Genomic DNA, 18,952 nt, shown 5'->3' with positions numbered 1-18,952 from the left:
TAAGGAAGGTCTTGCAAAGCTTGGAAGAAGCCAACAAAGTCATATTTCCCCCCACATAAAAATTAGAAATTGCAGCCAGTTGGACACTGACTGTGGACTAATTGGCGCCTTGTTGAAAAATCCCTGCTAAGAATTCCAACACCACAGAAGCTGGAGCAGTAAAGGGATCCAATGAATGTTTCAAAGCCCATATAGAAAAATGTCCCACTTGCTACTGTAGACCATCCTGCTGGAATTCTTATGAGCCTCCACCATAATGCTTTTTACAGGAGAAGATAAGCCAGGAGTCCTAATAATCAAGAGAACTGGAGCAGCCAAGCTGTGAGCTTCAGACTGCCCAGGTCTGGATGTGGAATCCCAGAGGGATGAGAAATGAGATCTGGAACTGGATCCAAAGTCCAAGGTGGAGCTCTAGATGAGACCATAGAGAGGAAACCAGACTTGGCGAGGCCAGAATGGGGCAATGAGGATCACAAAGCTCCCCAGCCTGCCAGATTTGTGAAGAAATGTTGGTATCAAGGGCAGAGGAGCATAAGCGTATAGCAGACTGGGAGGCCAAGCATGAATCAGAATGTCTCTGGGGGCTTTCCCCTGAGGAGGGTTCAGAGCGAAGAACTTGCTGTACTGTGCGTTGAAAGGAGATGCGAACAGATCGCAGCAAGGCTGACCCCACTTTTGAAAGATCTGTTCCGCCCCTGAAGGATTCAGAGATCACTCGTATGGCATCAGGATAGATCTGCTGAGCCTGTCCGCTAGAATGTTGGACCACTGAGATCGCCCATTCCCACATTCTCATGGCTTTGCGACAAAGGGGGCAAAATCTGGTTCCCCCCTGTTTGATGATGTACCAGACCACTGACATGTTGTCTGTCTGGATGGCAATTGTCCCTAGGGGAAGATGGGCATGTAGAGCCTGCAACATGAAAAGGACCGCCCTTATCTCCAGGACGCTGATATGCAAACTGGTCTCAGATGGGGACCACATGCCTTGAACTGTCCTCCCCGAGCAGTGCCGCCCCCCCCCAAACTGGGAGGCATCCGTAGTCACAGTGGCCTTGGGGAATGACCGGAGAAAAGGACATTCCAGAACCAGGTCCTGGGATTGAATCCACCACCGAAGACAGTCCCTGCACACTAGAGAGATACGAACAGGATAAGACAATAGCAGATCTATCAAGGACCATTGATTGGCAAAAATACATATGTGAAAGCAGGCTAAAGGTAGCAGATTGACAGTGGCTGCCATAGGCCCCAACTCCCACAGTACTGCTTCTGCTGTCAGAAACTGGACTTGTAGGACATAAAGAACATGTAGCTTTAGACTGTGTATCCTGTCTGGAGTAAGAAAAACGTTTGTCTGAATAGTGTCTAAGTGCGCACCAATGAAGTCTAAGGTCTGAACTGGGACCAAAGATGGCTTGCTAAGATTGATGGTGATGCCCAACCTCTGTACTAGTAGAAGGAAGTAGTCCCTGGTTTGGTAAAGTTGATGCTCGGAAGGGGCAGCGAGGAGCCAATCGTCCAGGTAAGGGAAAACCTAAATACCCTGAAGCCTCAGGTGAGCTGCTACTACAGCCATCACTTTGGTGAATACCCTGGGGGCTGTGGTGAGACTAAAGGGGAGGGCTGTGAACTGGTAATGATCGGCTCCTAGCCAGAAGTGGAGGACCCTCCGACAGCGCTTGTTCACCTTGATATGATAGTACACATCTTGGAGGTTGATCAAGCACATCAAGTCATTCACCTGCAGGAAGGGAAGGATAGATTGAAGCATGACCATCCGGATTTTTGCTTTGGCCACTGACAGGTTCAAGGTGGATAGATCCAAAAAGGTCTTAGGACCCCCATTTTCTTTGGCACTAAAAAGAACTTGGAATAAATGCCTGATCCAGACTGGTCGAGGGGGACAGGCTGGTTGACTAATTTTCTTAGCAGCTTTTCTATTTCTAGTGCTGCTTCCTCCCTCTGAGCGGGTGGACCTTCCGGGAGGTATTTCAGTGGTAGGGGTGGTTTGAGGAACAAGATTGAATAGCCTCTGGATATGATCTGCAACACCCAACGATCTGTTGTTATGGACTCCCATTCCGTTGGGTGTAGCAATAACCAGCCCCTGACTGCCTCCAGAGAAGAGCAGTCGGGAAGCCCTTCAGGGCTACTCTGTGGGTCTGTCTGAGAATGGTTCTCAACACCTGTAATTTCTCTGACCCTGCTCTGCCTCTAGGGCGGCATCTGTCAAAACGCCCTCTGCCTCTAGGGGATGGTGAGTCCTTAGTGTCCCAGGAAAACACCTGCGACTTCCAGAACCATCTCTTCTTAGAGCCTCACTGATTCCTAGAAAAGGATCTTTGAGGGTGAGAGAAGCGGATCACAATGGCAGACAGTGTCTACCCATCCTGCTCACTCTGGACCAATGTCTCGCGTACCGACTTCCCAAACAGGGAGGAACAGTTGTATGGGGCATTGGTGAATGACGCCTTGAAGGGTTCTGAGAACTGACATAGTCGGAGCCAGGTGTGTCGCGAAGTCACAAAGACTCATCCAGGCATGTCTGTGCACAGCAATGCTAGTGTTGACTGCCTGTGAAGTACCCTCTGCTGAGTGAGAGATGAGCCTCATGGATGAATTGGCAAGAGAAGAAAGAGCGGCCAGCTTTGGAGAAACTTTCCCATAGTCCTCAGTCAGTGTGGCCTCCGCTGAGTCAGACATTTCTTTGACCAGGTCTCTCTGCAGGCGAGTAAAATGTGACAGGTAGTTGAGCAATCTCAGCGTGAAAGTGGTTGAAGAGTAAAAGAGCTTGCTGAACCTGCCCATCATTCTAGACTCTCTATTAGGTAGGTGGACAGTAGAGTTTTGTTTAGCTAGCTCTTTCTTAGTGGCAGCTGCCACCACCATAAAGCCAACTGGAATATCTTTGGACCAAAAAGAACAGTCTTTAGGGGGCAAGATGATAGGGGTATATCAACAAGCAAGGAGGAACTGAGTCCTACCCCTTGTGTCAAGAGGCCATGAGGATTTGGCAGTGGAAGATAGCTTCCAACCACTTTCTGATAGCAACGCATATCCCAGGGAGCTCCAAAGTGATTGCGGACAAGTTGAGCAGATGTATTCTCCTGCACCACGAGTGGTCCCTCAATCCTGATGTGGTGGCAGAAATTTTCTGCTGCTGGGGCCAGCTGTGCTGTGACCTTTTCGCCTCTCCATTGAACAACAAGTGGAGCAGCTATTTTGCCCTAATCTTCCCAAAGGGAGAGTCCCCGAGGGATGCTCTGATTCACAATTGGCCCACGGGACTTCATTCTGCTTATCCCCCCATTCCTCTGATTCCACAGTTCTTAAAGAAAGCTCATCGGTTGAAATGCAAACTGATCCTCATAGCCTCTGGGGGTATCATCACCACGTGCGGTACCAAAAGGACCCTGAGATTTTATGTGCCACATCTTCCCACTCCTCTGGTTCCTGGAAAAGGAATGTTGAGGGCTTTAAAAACGAAGGCCTATGGCAGAGAGAGTCTTGCCGTCCTGTTCGCACCTGGCAAGTGTGTCCTTTACTATGGAACCAAAAAGGGAAGATGCCTCGATGAGAGCATTCAGAAAGGAAGACTTGAAGGGATCTGTGAGGTCACAAATGTGCATCCAGGCATGACGCCTCATAACTATGCCTGAACCTGCAGCTCTAGCTGCTCCTTCAGTTGCATGTGAAAGCAACCTCATGGACGACTTGGAGATCGATTCCAGGGTAGCAAGCTGCGAGTCAAATTTGTCCCATACTTCTTCAGACACCTGTCCTACAAGTGTTCTAGAGAGTTCTGAGATCAAGTCTCTTTGGAGCCTCGTAAAATGTGCCAAATAGTTCAGGGACCGAATGGCAAAGGTCGCTGATGCAAAGACTCGCTTCCCCAATCTGTCTACGGACCGGGACTCCATGTTGGGCGGACAGACAGCAGGACTCTCTTCAACCAGATCCTTTTTCGTGGCCACTGCCACCACCATAGCGTCAACAGGTAACCCTCTGGACCAATGTGGGTTCTTCTTAGGAGGGGAAAGAATTTTGTCAGGCCTCCGAGGGATCGCCTCAGTAGAGTCAGGGTTCTTCTATGTGCATTGCACTATGAGCTGGACTAGCTTGTCGGCAGGCAGGGTCACCCAAGAGGTAGATGGCTGGGCACTGAAAGCCTGCAGGAACACAGACTCCTCAGAGGAAGGGTTGGAAGGCTTCTAGTCACCCCTCTGCTTTAAAACGTCAAGGATGTCTCAGAAAGAGACGTCATCAGGGGTGAACGTCCGGGATTTTTGTTATCAACGGGGGGTGGGGGGGTGGAATACAAAGATAAGCGACCCCCGACTGCCTCCAGAGTAGGACAGTCAGGCCTCCTTTCAGGAGCGCTGGTAGGGTTACCCAATGAACTGGTCTCTGTCGCCCTGGTTTTGTGGACCCCCTCTGCGGTGAAGGTGGCGTCTTCTATTATTGTCCCCTCCTCTGCCCCTGGAGAGGGGTTTACCTCGTGTGTCCAGAAAGGCTCCTTGGGATTTTCGGAACCACATCTTTCTTCCCTTTTGACCCTTAGGGTAGGGTTTAGTAGGGGTGGAAAAAAAATGGACTCTGACGGCAGACAGAGTCTTTCCTTCCTGCTCACACCTGGTCAAAGTTTCCTTAACTTTGGGCCCGAAAAGAGACGAGCCATCAAAAGGGGTGTTGACAAAGGATGACTTAAAGGGTTCCACAAAGGAACATAAGTGCATCCAGGAGTCCCTCCTGAGAGCAATTCCTGTACCTGCTGCCCTACTCTTTCCATCAGCTGCATATGAGATTAGACACATAGAAGAGTTCACTATGGAATTAAGGGTAGAAAGATGGGATGCAACCTTGTCTGAAGCTCCCTCAGCTACCATACCCTATAGAGTATCTCCAAGCTCTTTTAGGAGGTCTCTTTGCAGTCTTGTGAAATGTGTAAGGTAGTTCAATGAACACATGGCAAGAGTCGATGAACTATACATGCGCTTCCTGTACCTATCCATGATCCTAGAGTCCCTGTTAGGAGGATGGATAGAGGAAGAAGTTTCTGACATCTCCTTTTTGGTGGCTTCCGCCACCACCATGGCATCAACATGCACTCCCTTAATGAGAAAGGTCTTATCATGAGGGGCAGAAATAAATTTATTGGGCCTCCTAGGGACAGGCTCCATGGTGTCCGGAGACTCCCACGCCCTTCTTGAGACCAGCTCCATAAGCTCATCGAAGGGCAGAGACACCCAAGAGGTGGAGGACTGAGACGCCAAACGCTTTCAGGAGGACCGACTCATCTTCAGTAGGGTTGGTGGGCTTCCAGCCACCCCTTTGCTTAAGGATTTCCAATATATCTGCAAATGAGATATCTTCAGAGGGGGACCGTGGGGACCATTCTGATTTATCTAAGTCAGTGTCAGATGTGAGAGACTCCTGTGGGGAATCTAGATGCTTCCTCTTGCAAATTCTCTTCCTGGGAACCTCATCAGTGGGAGCTTCTGGTGAGGTCTCGGAAGAGCAGGGACCACCCAGTGGGGCTTCCTGAGGCTCAGGGTCTCTAGACCTCAAAGGGCTCTGTGAGGCAGAAGTAGACACAGGCACTTTTGGGGAAGAGGTAGTTGGTCCTGAAGTTGTGGATGTCCTTTGGGACATTACTCTCCTATGGCCTCAAAAGCACCTCTGCTCCGATGAGAAGGAACCGCTGGATCCGAAGAAACAGTTAGTTATGTACTCACCATAACGATCGATGTATGTGGTCCATCTCGCCTACATTCATTACTGATGGGTTCCGAGCCGAGAATCGGCTCCGACTCGGCTGACTATTTTTCTCTAGCACAAAGTCTCTAATTGGCTGGGCTAACCCGGTATCCCAGGATGCACCTCGCCCCAACCCCCAGATCTTGTTTGCATACATTGCAATCACTCCACATACACAACCCTCACTAAGAGGAATATCGCCAACCAGGAAAAAGGAACAAATAACCAATTTTGAAGGGTCTCAGAGCAATTTTCCTCCAAATCCATCAGGAAGGGGGCAGGTGGGAGGGTACGTAAGAATGTAGGCGAGATAGACCACATACATCGATCGTTATGGTGAGTACATAACTAACTGATGTTATGTGATCCTATCTCGCCTACATTCATTACTGACGGGACAGCGTCCCTAGCACCTCTAACCCGGGAGGCTCATAGGAAAATACTCCTGAGAACCGTGGAACCAAAGGAAGCCCAGCCTCTAGATGCCACGTCCAGCTTGTAATGAGAGATAAAGGTATGATGAGAAGCCCAGGTGGCTGCTGCACAAATGTCATCCAAGGAAAGCCTGGCATGATACGCTATCGAAGTCGAGACTGCCCTGGTGGAATGAGCTTTAACTGGGAATGGTAAATTTCTGTCTGCTGATGAGTAAATAAAGGAAATGCAATCCTTAATCCACTTAGAAATTGTGCACTTGGAAACAGGGTCACCCGTTCTATTCTCTGAGAAGGACACAAACAATTGATCCGATTTCCTTACATGTTTTGTCCTGTGTAACTAGAATCTCAGTTGTTTATGCACATCCAGTTGATGAAATTTGAACTCTGCTTTGTTGGAGAAGTTTGGAAAAAACACCGGTAACTCAATGGATTGGTGGAGGCTAAACGTGGAAGACACCTTAGGAAGGAAGGATGGATTAAGTCTCAAGGATACCCTGTCCTTATGGAAGATCAAATATGGGGGTTTAATGGACAACACTTGAAGTTCTGATACTCTTCTAGCCAAAGTGATGGCAACCAAGAACGCCGTCTTCCAGGATAAGAATTTTAGTTTGCAAATGGCAGCTGGCTCAAAGGGCGGAGAAGTGATGGCTTGCAACACCAGATTTAAATCCCATGGCATGACGGGTTCTGACACAGGAGGGCGAAGTAACCAGGCTCCTTTCAAAAAGGCCTTACAAAGTTTATGGCCCATAAGAGCGGGCTCGTAGGATACATGGAAGGTAGCAATGGCCGCCAGCTGCACCTTAATGGTCGAGGCAGCGGAGCCCTGTCAGAAGAGCATAGCTAAAAAGTCTAAGACCGCCGATATAGGGGCTGTGAAAGGGTCCAGACCTTGGGCCTGAGCCCAGATGGAAAATCTCTTCCATTTGCTGGAGTAAAATCTTCTGGTGGAGGACTTGTGAGATGACGATAGGATATGCACCACCTCAGGTGAAAGGGAATGTAGTCTAACTAATGATGGAAGTGGAGCAGCCAGGCTGTCAACCCGAGGGACTGTAGGGAGGGGTGGGACTGTCCCGACATGTGAGTCAATAAGTCTGGCACTGGATCCAGAGTCCAAGGACCGTCCACTGTGTACTGCTGAAGAAAGGGGAACCAGACTTGGCGGGGCCAGTGTGGGGCAATTAGAATCATCTTGCTTCCCAAGTATATGGCTTTCTGAATCACTCTTGGTAACAGAGGAAACGGAGGAAAGACATAGAGCAGACCGGGAGGCCAACCGTGGACTAGTGCGTCCCTGGCTGACTCCCCTGTGGGGAGATCAGGGTAAAGTAGTTGCTGCATTTGGCATTGAGAGGACTGGCAAAGAGATCGCAGCAAGGCTGACCCCACCTGCTGAAGATCCGAGTCGCAACTCGGTTGTTCGGAGACCACTCGTAAGGCATCAGAATAGCTCTGTTTAGCCTGTCTGCTATCACGTTGGACTTTCCCGGAATGTGCGTTGCCACTAGAAACCGTTGGGAAGACACTGCCCAATGCCACACTCTCATGGCTTCTCTGCAAAGGGGGTAAGACTTGGTTCCTCCTTGTTTGTCCAGGTACCACACAACTGACATGCTGTCCGAGTGAATTGCAATCGTTCCCCGGGAAAGAGAGCTCTGGAGTGCTTGCAACGCTAATAGCACCGCTCTCATCTCTAGGACATTGATGTGTAAGTGTACCTCGTGATCCTGCCACGTGCCTTGGACCGTTCTGCCCAGATAATGCCCCCCCACCCTATCTGGGAAGCGTCCGTGGTCATTGTGGCAGCAGGAGACAAAGGAACTAGATTCCTCCCCTTGTCCAGGTTGGAGGAACATAGCCACCAACGGAGATCCTGTCTGCATTGTTCCGTGAGGAGAATTGGATGAGAGAGAGGGAATTTTTGAAAGGACCACTGGACTGAAAGGAGCCACTAGAGGATCCGCATGTGTAGCCTGGCTAAGGGCACTAGCATGATGGTAGCCGCCATGGATCCCAATAGCTGAAGAACTAACCTGGCTTGGACCTTCTTGTGGGGCAACAAAGCTTGAACTTGAGATTGCAGCACTCTTATCCTTTCTAGAGGTAGAAAGGCCCTAATTTGAACAGAGTCTAGCTCTGGGCCTATAAATAAAACACGCTGTGAGGGCAGCAAGGCAGATTTTTCCCAGTTTAATGTAATTCTTAGCCTTTGGCAAAGGGTAATGGTAGCCTCCCTGGCACGAATGAGGAGATGCCTGGTGGGGGCGGTAAGGAGCCAATCATCCAGGTAAGGAAACACCTGGAATCCTAGACGTCTCAGGTGAGCTGTCACCACTACCAAACACTTGGTAAACACCCTGGGGGCTGTGGTGAGACCAAAGGGCCTGGCACGAAACTGGAAATGACTGGCTCCCAGCCGGAAGCGTAAATGATTCCTGGATGCCTTGTTCATCTTGATGTGGTAATAGGCATCCTTGAGGTTGATGGAGCACATCCATACTCCCTCTCCCAGCAATGGGACGATGGACTGAAGAGTGACCATTTGGAATTTGGACTTCAAGACGTAGTGATTCAATCGGCTGAGATCCAGAATGGGTCACAGGTCCCCTGCTTTTTTCAGCACCAAAAAGAGTCTTGAGTAAGTTCCTGATCCGATCTGGTCTGAGGGGACCGGTTGGATGACTCCTTTTTCTAGCAGCTTTGATATCTCTAGTGCTGCTTGATCCCTTTGACTGGGTGGAACGTCCGGGATTTTTCTGATTGGGGGAGGGGATGAAGTAAAGGGAATGGTGTAACCTCCGGTAATTATTCGAAGCACCCATCGATCCTGGGTGATGATCTCCCAGGCTTGAAGATGCCTCAAAAAACGGCCCCCGACTGGCTCCGGAATAGCACAGTCGGGCAATCCCTCAGGGATGCTGATAGGAAGATCCGCGAAAGGAGTCGCGGTCTCCCAAATTGCGGGGACCTCCTCTGCCCCTAGGATGGCGTCTTCCAGAGTAATTCCCCCCTCCTCTGCCTCTGGAGGGGGGCTCACCATGAGTGGCGGGGAAAGACTTTTGTGACTTCTTGAACCACATCTTCCCTCCTCTCTGAGCCTTGGGATAAGGCCTAGAGGGAAGAGAAAAACGGGCCCCTACGGCAGATAAGGTCTTACAGTCCTGCTCACATCTCGTGGGAGTATCTTTCACTTTGGGTCCGAAAAGAGAGGACCCATCGAAGGGGGCGTCAGTGAACGAAGACTTGAAGGCCTCCGCGAAGTGACATAGGCGCATCCAGGCTTGCCTCCTAAGAGCCAAACCTGAACTAGCTGCCCTACTCGCCGCCTCGGCTGCATAAGATATGAGCCTCATGGACGAGTTGACAATGGAACCAAGGGTAGACAACTGGGAGTTAACAGTCTGCGCTACCACCTCAGGCATGTTACCCATCAAGGTATCTCCAAACTCTTTGTGGAGATCTCTCTGGAGCCGAGTAAAGTGACAAAGGTAATTCAGCGTCCGCAGTGTAAAGGTCGCTGAAGACAGGGTACGCTTCCCATACTGATCCATACTCCTGGACTCCCTGTTAGGAGGATGGACGGAAGAAGAAGCCTATGCATCTTTCTGCTGAGTGGCTGACGCCACCACCATGGCATCTACGGGGACTCCTTTTGTCAAGAACTCTTTCCCTGGGGGAGCAGACAGGAACTTATTCATACGACTGGGCACCAGTTCCACAGAATCAGGGTGCTCCCACACCCTTCGACAAATCAGGTCCAAGAGTTCATCGAAGGGTGGAGACACCCAGGAGGCGGAAGGTTGAGCTCTGAAGGCCTTGAGGAATACCGACTCCTCCTCAGAGGGGGACTTGGAAGGCCAGTCGCCTCTCTGCCTCAATATCTCCAGGATGTCGGAGAAAGAGATATCATAAGAGGATGACTTAGGGGACTCCTCTGCATCCTCGAGGTTGGTATCAGAGGTGATGGACTCGTCTTGGGAGTCTATGTGCTTCCTCTTGCACAACTTCTTCCTGGGAGGCTCCTCAGGCACAGACTCTGAGGGGCCCTCAGAAAGTTGGGGACCACTCATGGGGGTGTCCTCAGGCCTTTGAGCTCCACTGTCCATGGATAGGGGGGAATCAGAGGCTCCAGCCGGAATGTATGGGGACGGAGTGATCGATCCAAGTGATGTCACTGACGACCTGGCCAGTGCGCTCCTCATAGCCTCGAAACCCCCCAAATCCGAGGACTGACCCGTCTCTGAGACCACAACCGGGGTCGGGGTCCCCCTAGCCGAAGCCCCCAGAGGGAGACTCGGAGCCGACAGAAGTCCCGATGCATCCCCCTCGGGCCCGACCGAGGAAACCCGAGTGCCGAAACCAGATGACGGAACCGAAATGGTTGGAGCCGATGTTGGCTCCAATAAACCCACCAGGGGTATCGGAGCTGGCGCAAGGACATCACTTGGCGCCAAGCACTCCGGCTCCGATGACACAGAGGTGCTCGGAGGAGGAATCATCTGTACCGACAAGGGGGCAGGCTCCGGAGCCGAATGGGTCGGAGCCGAAAACAATTTGGCCAACACCGGCAACGGAAGGAGCCTCTGGACCACCCTATCCACATCCAAATCAGACAACCTCGAGCATTTGGAGGAAACTGAAGGAAATGGGGATCTCCTACCTATGGACTCCTGCCAAACACTGGGTGACCGGCTCCGAATTGGCTCCAAAAAAATCGGAGTCGTGGTCGACTCCAGTACCACAGATACCTCCTGCGACCCCGAGGACAATGGAGCCGAGGAGGCAGTATCCAAAACAAAGAGCTTGTCCTGTGGCTCCGAAGCCAAAGGAACCGAGGAGGTAGTAACTACTTTCAAAATCTTCTCCAGGGGCTCCGAAGAACTAGATGGAGCCAGAGATCTTTTCTTAGTTCTGGTAGATTTAGACTTGCCAGTAGAAGAAGCAGACTCTAGATCCTCTTCAAAGGCGGGCTTAACTAGGCCCTTCAAAATCAGTTTATTTTTCCTTTCCTGCAGCACCCTAGAGCTGAAGGAATGGCAGACACTGCATGATTCTTATAGGTGAATCGCACCAAGGCAATAAACACAGATGGCATGCCCATCTGTAATCGACATTTTGTAAGCACATTTAGAGCATTTTTAAACCTGGAGGGTTTATGCTCCTTCTCCTCCTTCGACATGTCAGACAAAAAACCAAACACTCACCCCTAGGGAAGAAAAACCGACAAAAACAACTACAGAACGATTTACAATGGAGAGAACTAGGTCCCTCTAAATTAAACGGGCCTAGCCCACCAAACACAAGGGAAACCACACACACTCTCCAAAAACTAAACCGAACAGGCTCAAACACACAGAAAACACAATATAGCTATGAAAATAACTTTTTTATATAAAGGAGAAGTACAAAAACTTTAGAAAGTTTAGTAAACGTGTACTTAGCCACAGCCAAGCGCGAGACCACGTCCTAACTCAACGAGCGGCAAACGAGATCTGGGGGTTGGGGCGAGGTGCATCCTGGGATACCGGGTTAGCCCAGCCAATTAGAGACTTTGTGCTAGAGAAAAATAGTCGGCCAAGTCGGAGCCGATTCTCAGCTCCGAACCCGTCAGTAATGAATGTAGGCGAGATAGGACCACATAACATCAGATGATTCCCTCGCCACCAGAACAGTGGGCTCCAAACCAGAGGTAGGAGCTGAACTTATCCAAGCCAAAGCCCCAAGAGGTACAGTCAGAACCAACAGGTTGGTCAGACTATCCTCCCCAAACCTGACCGTCGAGTGTCGGCTTCTAGACTCCTCAATAGGCACCAAGGAAGTTTGAGTGATAGGAACCGATGGCACTGGAGCAGGCATTGGTTCCGAGGGCTCCACAATCATAAGGTCCAACTCCTCTGGCTCTGATGGACTGGTATGTCTCGGAGGAGGAAAAGAAGTAGATGGGGAACAGTTTTCGGTTCCGAAACCACTTTGGTTGGAACCGATAAAAATTCTGCAAACGCCAGTGCCTGTAACAACTTCTGCACCACACGATCCATATCCAAATCAGATAGGCTTATCGAGGACTGAGATGAATGGATAAAAGGCGGTACCGACTGTAGGACTGGTGACTTCAGTACTGTGGAGACTGGTTCCAGGACTGGGGATTGGCTCCAAACAGATAAGACGCTCGGCTCCGAAGGCTGAGGAGCCAACGTCAAAAGTTTTTTTGATTTTGTCGAATCCGATGATGAAGCCTTACAGAACTTGGAAGATTTGGGAGATTGACTAGCCTTATCATGGTCACCCAAAGCTTCTTGAAAGGATGATTTTAATAGCCCTCTGTCAATTAACTTTCTTTTTCTTTTATGACGTACACGGCAACTAAAGGAATGGCAGATGGAGAAACTCTCTTACAAGTGCAAAGCACCCAAACAATAAACACAATTAACATGACCATCAGTCACAGACATCTTTTCTGTCCACACTTGGTGGACATTTTTTAAACCCAGACTTGGGTTGTTTCTTCATATCCTGGTCAGCCATGAAAAATATTTAAATGCACACAAGAAAAACTTGTATTATCAAAAATACACACACACACTTAAATGTTCAAGAAATTCAAACCACACTAAAAAATTTAAAATAGTAAGCAGCCCTTAAAACAACAAATGGGCTCTATAAAGTTAAATATGAACTAACTATCTTTTAGTATAAACACACTCTAAAGACTATAAATGTCTGCTAAAACACACTTCTAAATTATTAAATATTATTCTAGTCTATAAAAAGGCACACCAAAAAAGGGAAGGGAGATATTAAAGGACTTTATAAATGACGGCCAAAAGGACTATAAATAACTACCACTATTAAAGCTAACACTAGTTTAACAAAGCAACACTAGTTTAACAAAATATTAAAGTTATAAAGTTGTAAAGTTATAAAGAGAATTTTTTTCTAGAAAAATTATAATACTGGCCCGAGCTGTGATGAAACCTCCGATCTGTTGCAGTGGCAAACTAGATCTGAGGTAACTCAAGGTGCATCATGGGATAGGGACTTGGCCTCGAGCTGTCGGAAGACCTTGAGCTTTGTCGTTGGCTGACTCGGAGCCGAGGATCGGCTCTGGACCAATCTGTAAGAATAAACGTCGAGATACAACTTAACAACTGTGGTTCCGACGTCGGCGGAATGCTTCCAGAAGCGAGTGCCCTCTGCATCACATGGAAAGCAGGCCCGCCTGAAGAGGGATGGGAGCCCAGAACTGAGAAGGATAACCTCGGAACCGGGGTCACACCTCACTCCATCAAACCTGCTCCCGAGGATGGACCTCAAGCTGGATCAGGGCAAACGAGGCTACTGGCACCGAGGACAGGACCGGAGAACCACACGGAACAGTGCCCCAAACCGAGAAGCTTGCCACCCAATCAAGAGATTGAGGAAAGACTGGTTCAGCAGGAACTGAGGACTAAAGGGACATACCCAGATCCTCTGTGAGGTCCATTACAGGTGCAGAGACAGGGGGTTCCAAGAAGGTCATAGGAGTAGAAGGCTTCAGAACCGGGATGGCCGAAGGAGGAGAATAGGATGGAGTCCATGGAGAGGTCAACCCAAGTCCTGCCGGAGGATGGGCCTTGGAAGGCATGGGTATCCCCCTTACTGGCAACAGCTGATCCACAAGATGCACCACATCAAGTTCTGAAAGGCTCCTGGTGGAGCTAGTGGATACTCCGGATGGGAAGTCAGGTCGATCTAAGAATGGGCTATACACTTGACCTAAGAATGGGTCTATGGACGGACAGTATCGGGTCTGTGGTGCATGATCTGCCGGCATCGATGTCTCGAGTTTAAAGACAGGAAGTAGTGGGGTCAAATCAAGTGTTTTTGTAGTAGAGCTTGGTGCCGAAGGGGCACTCGGAACTGAAACGGGAGGTTCAGTCATCACTGCAGAGATAGTCATCAAAGGCGTGCACTTTGCCAAAATGGCCACAGGTGCCGAAGTCGTAGTAGGCGAGGTGAGGTCGATAGTCAGTGCCGGAGGCAGAGCTGGAGCCGGCAAAGAGGCTGGCAATAGTCAAAGTACTTGGAGCAGGCGAGGATGGTGCTAAGGAGGCAGATTTATGCTCCGAGGATAATTTTTGAATTTTAGGTTTCACTGACTTACCCTGGTCACCCGAGGGTGAAAAGGGAACCGAATGGGGCCTTTTATTAACTTTCGTAGGCGGGGTTGAGACCTTCATTGCAGAAAAAGCCTCTGAAAAGGGAGATTTAAGCAGTCCCTTCAGAATTAGTTTATTCTTGCACTCGTTCAGAGTGCATTGGCTGAAACTTTGATAAATCCCACAGGAAGGCTGCACTGAAAGGTGGGGCACCCCCAAGCATTAAACACAATCATCGTGAAAGTCACTATTAGTTTACCATTATATGAGGTACAGTGTTTGAAACCCAATGTACACTTCTTATCTGACATCTTGAGAAGTAAACACAACAAACAAGTTTTTCACACAAAATATCAAAAAGTTTCCACTTAGCTGTGAGCGCGGCTGAAACACGGCTTTACAGCAAATGAGATCTGACGTAACAGGGAGAAGGGCATTATGGGATGAAGCTTAGCTCGAGGGTTTTTGGTTGGCACGAGCTTGACAATAGGCCGACTCGGTTCCGATGGCTCAGAACCGAACCCATCAGTAATGAATGGAAAGAAGATTAACAACATCAGATCATCAGATTTAACAGTTTAACACTGGAGAAAAAAAATGAAATGCACGCAGAAAGATCACACTAAATGTGTAATAATTGCAAAGTTACTACCTAAATATTAGAAGTTATGTTCTTACCATAACGTGTGTTGTCGATCTTCATTCATTCCTGACAGTTGGGATTCGGTTCCATCCTCAGAACCGACTCGGCCGTTGTAACAAGCTTGCACCAGCCAGAAACTCTCTAGCCAGAGCTACCCATAGTTCCTCTCCTCCCTTCCCTTCAGATTGAGTTTGCCCGTACAAATAAAGAAGGGGAAGCTTTGTCTGAGCAACTGCCCTACTACAGAACCAGGACTAGTTCCGAACCTCCAGGAGTCTTTGGAGGGGGTAGGAGGGTGGGATGTCAAGAATGAACGAAGATCGACAACACAGCTGGAACATTATGGTAATAACATAACTTCTGTATCTGATGTTGTCAATCTTCATTCATTCATGACAGTTGGCACAGAGACCCTAACTACTTTATGTACCAGGAGGCCCTATGGAAAGATATTCCTGAGCACCACAGAGCCAAAGGATGCTCTTCCCCTAGAGACTATATCCAATTTGTAATGAGTGATAAAGGTATGAGGGGTAGTCCAAGTAGCTGCTGCGCAAATGTCATCCATGGAGGCTCTAGAATGAAAGGCCACTGAAGGTAAAACTGATATGATAGAATGAGCTTTGACTTTAGTTGACAGACTCTTTATTTTGATGATAAACTAAGGTGATACAATCTCTCAACCATTTCAACAAGGTGGCTTTAGAATTGATTTACCTAGTCAAGGACCTGAAAAAGACAGGAACAGTTGGTCTGATTTTCTGAATGATTTCATTCTGTCTAAGTATAAACGTAATTATCTGTGTACATCCAACAAATGCAAACAATATTCTCCTTTGTTTGAAAAATTTGGGAAGAAAACTGGCAGGTCAATGGACTGGTTAACATTTGAGCCTGAGACAACTTTGGGTAGAGAGGAGGGGTTAGTCCTAAGGGATATTCTCTCTTTATGAAAAATGATGCATGGGCACTTTACACACAAGGCCTGCAATTCTGATATTCTCCTGGCTGAAGTGATGGCTACCAGGAATAAGGTCTTCCAAGATAAACATTTTATATCACAGGTGGCTGCTGGCTCAAAGGGCTGACGGATCAAAGTTTGCAAGACTAACATCAAATTCCAAGGTTCAATGGGCTCTTCAAAGGGTGGCTTTAAAGGAATAACTCATTTTAGGAAGATTTTGCAGAGTCGGTGAGATATCAAGGAAAAATCATCGAAGCCATGATGGAAATTTGAAATAGCCGCTAAATGAACTCTGATAGTAGAAGCTGAAGCTCCTGATTGGAATAAAGTTGAAAAAATATTCCAACACCTTATTAATCGAGGCTGAAAAGGGGTCAAGTCCTTGTCCTTGAGAGCAGATCAGAATCTGTTCCATTTACTAAGATAGTTTCCTGGTGGATGGTTTATGGGAAGCCAGAAATATCTTTTGTACTGTGGAAGATAGATTATTCTGACTGGCAATTACCGGAAGTGGAGGTACTAAGTGGTCAGCTTGTGAGTTGGTAGGTTGGGATGGACCAATCCCTGCGGATGAGACAGGAGTCCTGGAGTTGGGTCTAGAGTCTACAGATGGTGAACTAGGTGAGGCCAAAGAAAGGGGAACCAGACTTGATGGGGCCAATAGGGTGCAATGAGGATCACTTTGATTCTCAACTGTTACGCTTTCTTCAAAAATTGGGGTACTATGTGAATGGGAAGAAAAGCATAAGGCAGTTCCGGGGGCCAATCGTGTAGAAGATCATCTCTCAGGGACTCCCCTGAGGGGGGATTACGGCAAAGTAGCTGCTGCATTTGTGGTTCGTGGGAGATGCAAACAGATCGCAGCAAGGTTGACCACATTGATGAAAGATCTCCGTTGCTACTATGGGATTGAGAGACCACTCGTGAGACAAGAAAATCTGCTCAGTTTGTCCGCAATCACGTTGGAATTCCTGGGAATGTGCGTTACTATCAGAAAGCAGTTGGAGATGATCGCCCATTGCCATACTCTTGGGGCTTCCCAACATAACGGATAGGATCTGGTTCCTCCCTATTTGTTGATGTACCAGATGACCGACATGTTCTCTGACTGGATAGCAATTGTCCCCGATGAAAGGGCAGACTGGAATGCTTACAACGCTAAAAGCACCACCCTCAGTTCTAAGACACTGATATGCAAATTGGCCTCTAAGGGGCACCAAGTGTCTTGGACTGTCTTTCCCTGAAAATGCCCCCCCACCCCATCAGGGATGCATTCATGGTCACTACAGCCTTGGGCTGAGAGGGGTGAAAAAGGACGACTCAATAACTCCTCTTCTGACTTCATCCACCAATTCAGATCCTGCTTGCATCGATTTGTTATGCGGATTGGATAAGACATGGGGTGTGTTAACAGAGACCACTGTGACGCTAGGAGCCATTGAAGCAGACTCATGTGGAATCTCGCCAGGGGAACTAGGGCGATTGTTGCTGTCATTGACCCCAGTAGTTGTAAGACTAAGTAAACTTGGACTATGTCTTCAGAGAGTATCGCTTGGAGCTGTGATCTTAACCTTTGTAATTTGTGAAGAGGTAGAGCAACCAAACACATGATCTCATATCGAATGTCACTCCGATGAATTCTAAGGTTTGAGTGTGCTCCAATTTCGACTTTTCTTTGTTTATTGAAATGCCTAAGAACTGTGTCAGTTCTAGAGTGCAGTATAAGGCGTGAAGCAGTAGATGCCTGGTGGAGACAGTAAGGAGCCAATAGTCTAAATATGGAAACACCTGGAATCCTTGCAGCCTCAGATGAGCTGCTACCATTGCCATGCTTTTGGTGAACACCTTGGGGGCTGTGGTGAGACCGAATGACAGTGCTCGAAATTGGTAATGACTGACGCCTAGCCAGAAGCGGAGATATCTGCTGGACCACTTGTTCATCTTTATGTGGTAATATGCATCCTGAAGATCTATCAAGTACATCTAATTGTCCTTCTCCAGAAAGGGAAGGATAGACTGAACCGTGCCCATCTGGAATTTTGTTTGTTGTACAAATTTGTTCAACAGGCTGAGATCCACAATTGGTCTCCAGTTCCCTGTCTTTTTTGGCACTAAGAAGAATCTTGAGTAAAATCCGGATCCTCTTTGGTCTGGTGGGACTTCTTGCAAGACTCTTTTTAGAAGCAGATTTTGGATTTATACTGCTTCTAGATCCCTCTGACTGGCTGGATCATCAGGGATTCGTTTTTGAAGTCTTGGAAGAAGATTGAATGGGATGTGATAACCTCTGGTGATAATTTTCTGCACCTGAGTATCTGAAGTTATCATTAGCCAGGCAGATTGGTGCAGTGAAAATCTTCCCCCGACTGCTTCCAGAGGTAGGCAATTGGGCCTCCATTCAGGAGCACTGGTATGGTTGCCTGGAAAAGGAATCTCTGGAGCCCTGGTTACATAGACCCCCTCTGCCAAGGGGAGTACGTCTTCCAGAAGAGATTCCCCCTCTACCCCGGGGGAAGTACTTACCACGTGTGTTACAAAAAGGCCCTTGGGATTTTTTGAACCACATTTTTCCATTCCTTTGATTCCTAGAATAGGATCATTGAGGAGTAGAAAAACGGATGCCCATGGCAGAAAGGATCTTTCCATCCTTCTCACATCTGGCTATTGTGTCTTTAAGTTTTGGGCCAAGTAAAGAGGATGCGTCAATCAGAGCACTGACAAAGGAAGACTTGAAGGGTTCAGTGAAGTCACACAAGTGCATCCAGGTGCATCACCTTATGGCAAGGCCTGTACCCACTGCTTGGCTGTATGGGAAATGAGCCGCATGGATGAGTTTGAGATAGACTCCAGGGTGGCAACATGCGAGACAACCTTGTCTCGAACCTCATCAGGCAGAGCTCCTGTAACAGTGTCTGAAAGCTCAGTTATCAGATCCCTTTGGTGTCTAGTAAAATGTGCCAAGAAGTTCAAGGACCTAATAGCAAAGGTTGATGAAGCAAAA

The 18,952-nt window shown here is 48.3% G+C and overlaps 1 protein-coding gene across 1 annotated transcript in view; it reads right to left on the bottom strand.

Moving 5' to 3' along the window:
• Positions 1 to 18,952, bottom strand: part of LOC122816787 (dynein axonemal heavy chain 8-like) — a 9,517,065-nt gene that overhangs the window by 9,313,030 nt on the left and 185,083 nt on the right. The window lies entirely within an intron of this gene.

The sequence above is a fragment of the Protopterus annectens genome, chromosome 1.part1 (assembly GCF_019279795.1).
Source record: "Protopterus annectens isolate FY-2018-M chromosome 1.part1, PAN1.0, whole genome shotgun sequence".
NCBI classification, from domain to species: domain Eukaryota; kingdom Metazoa; phylum Chordata; order Ceratodontiformes; family Protopteridae; genus Protopterus; species Protopterus annectens.
Note: the sequence above shows the minus strand (reverse complement) of the source record. Positions and strands in the feature narration are given on the sequence as shown.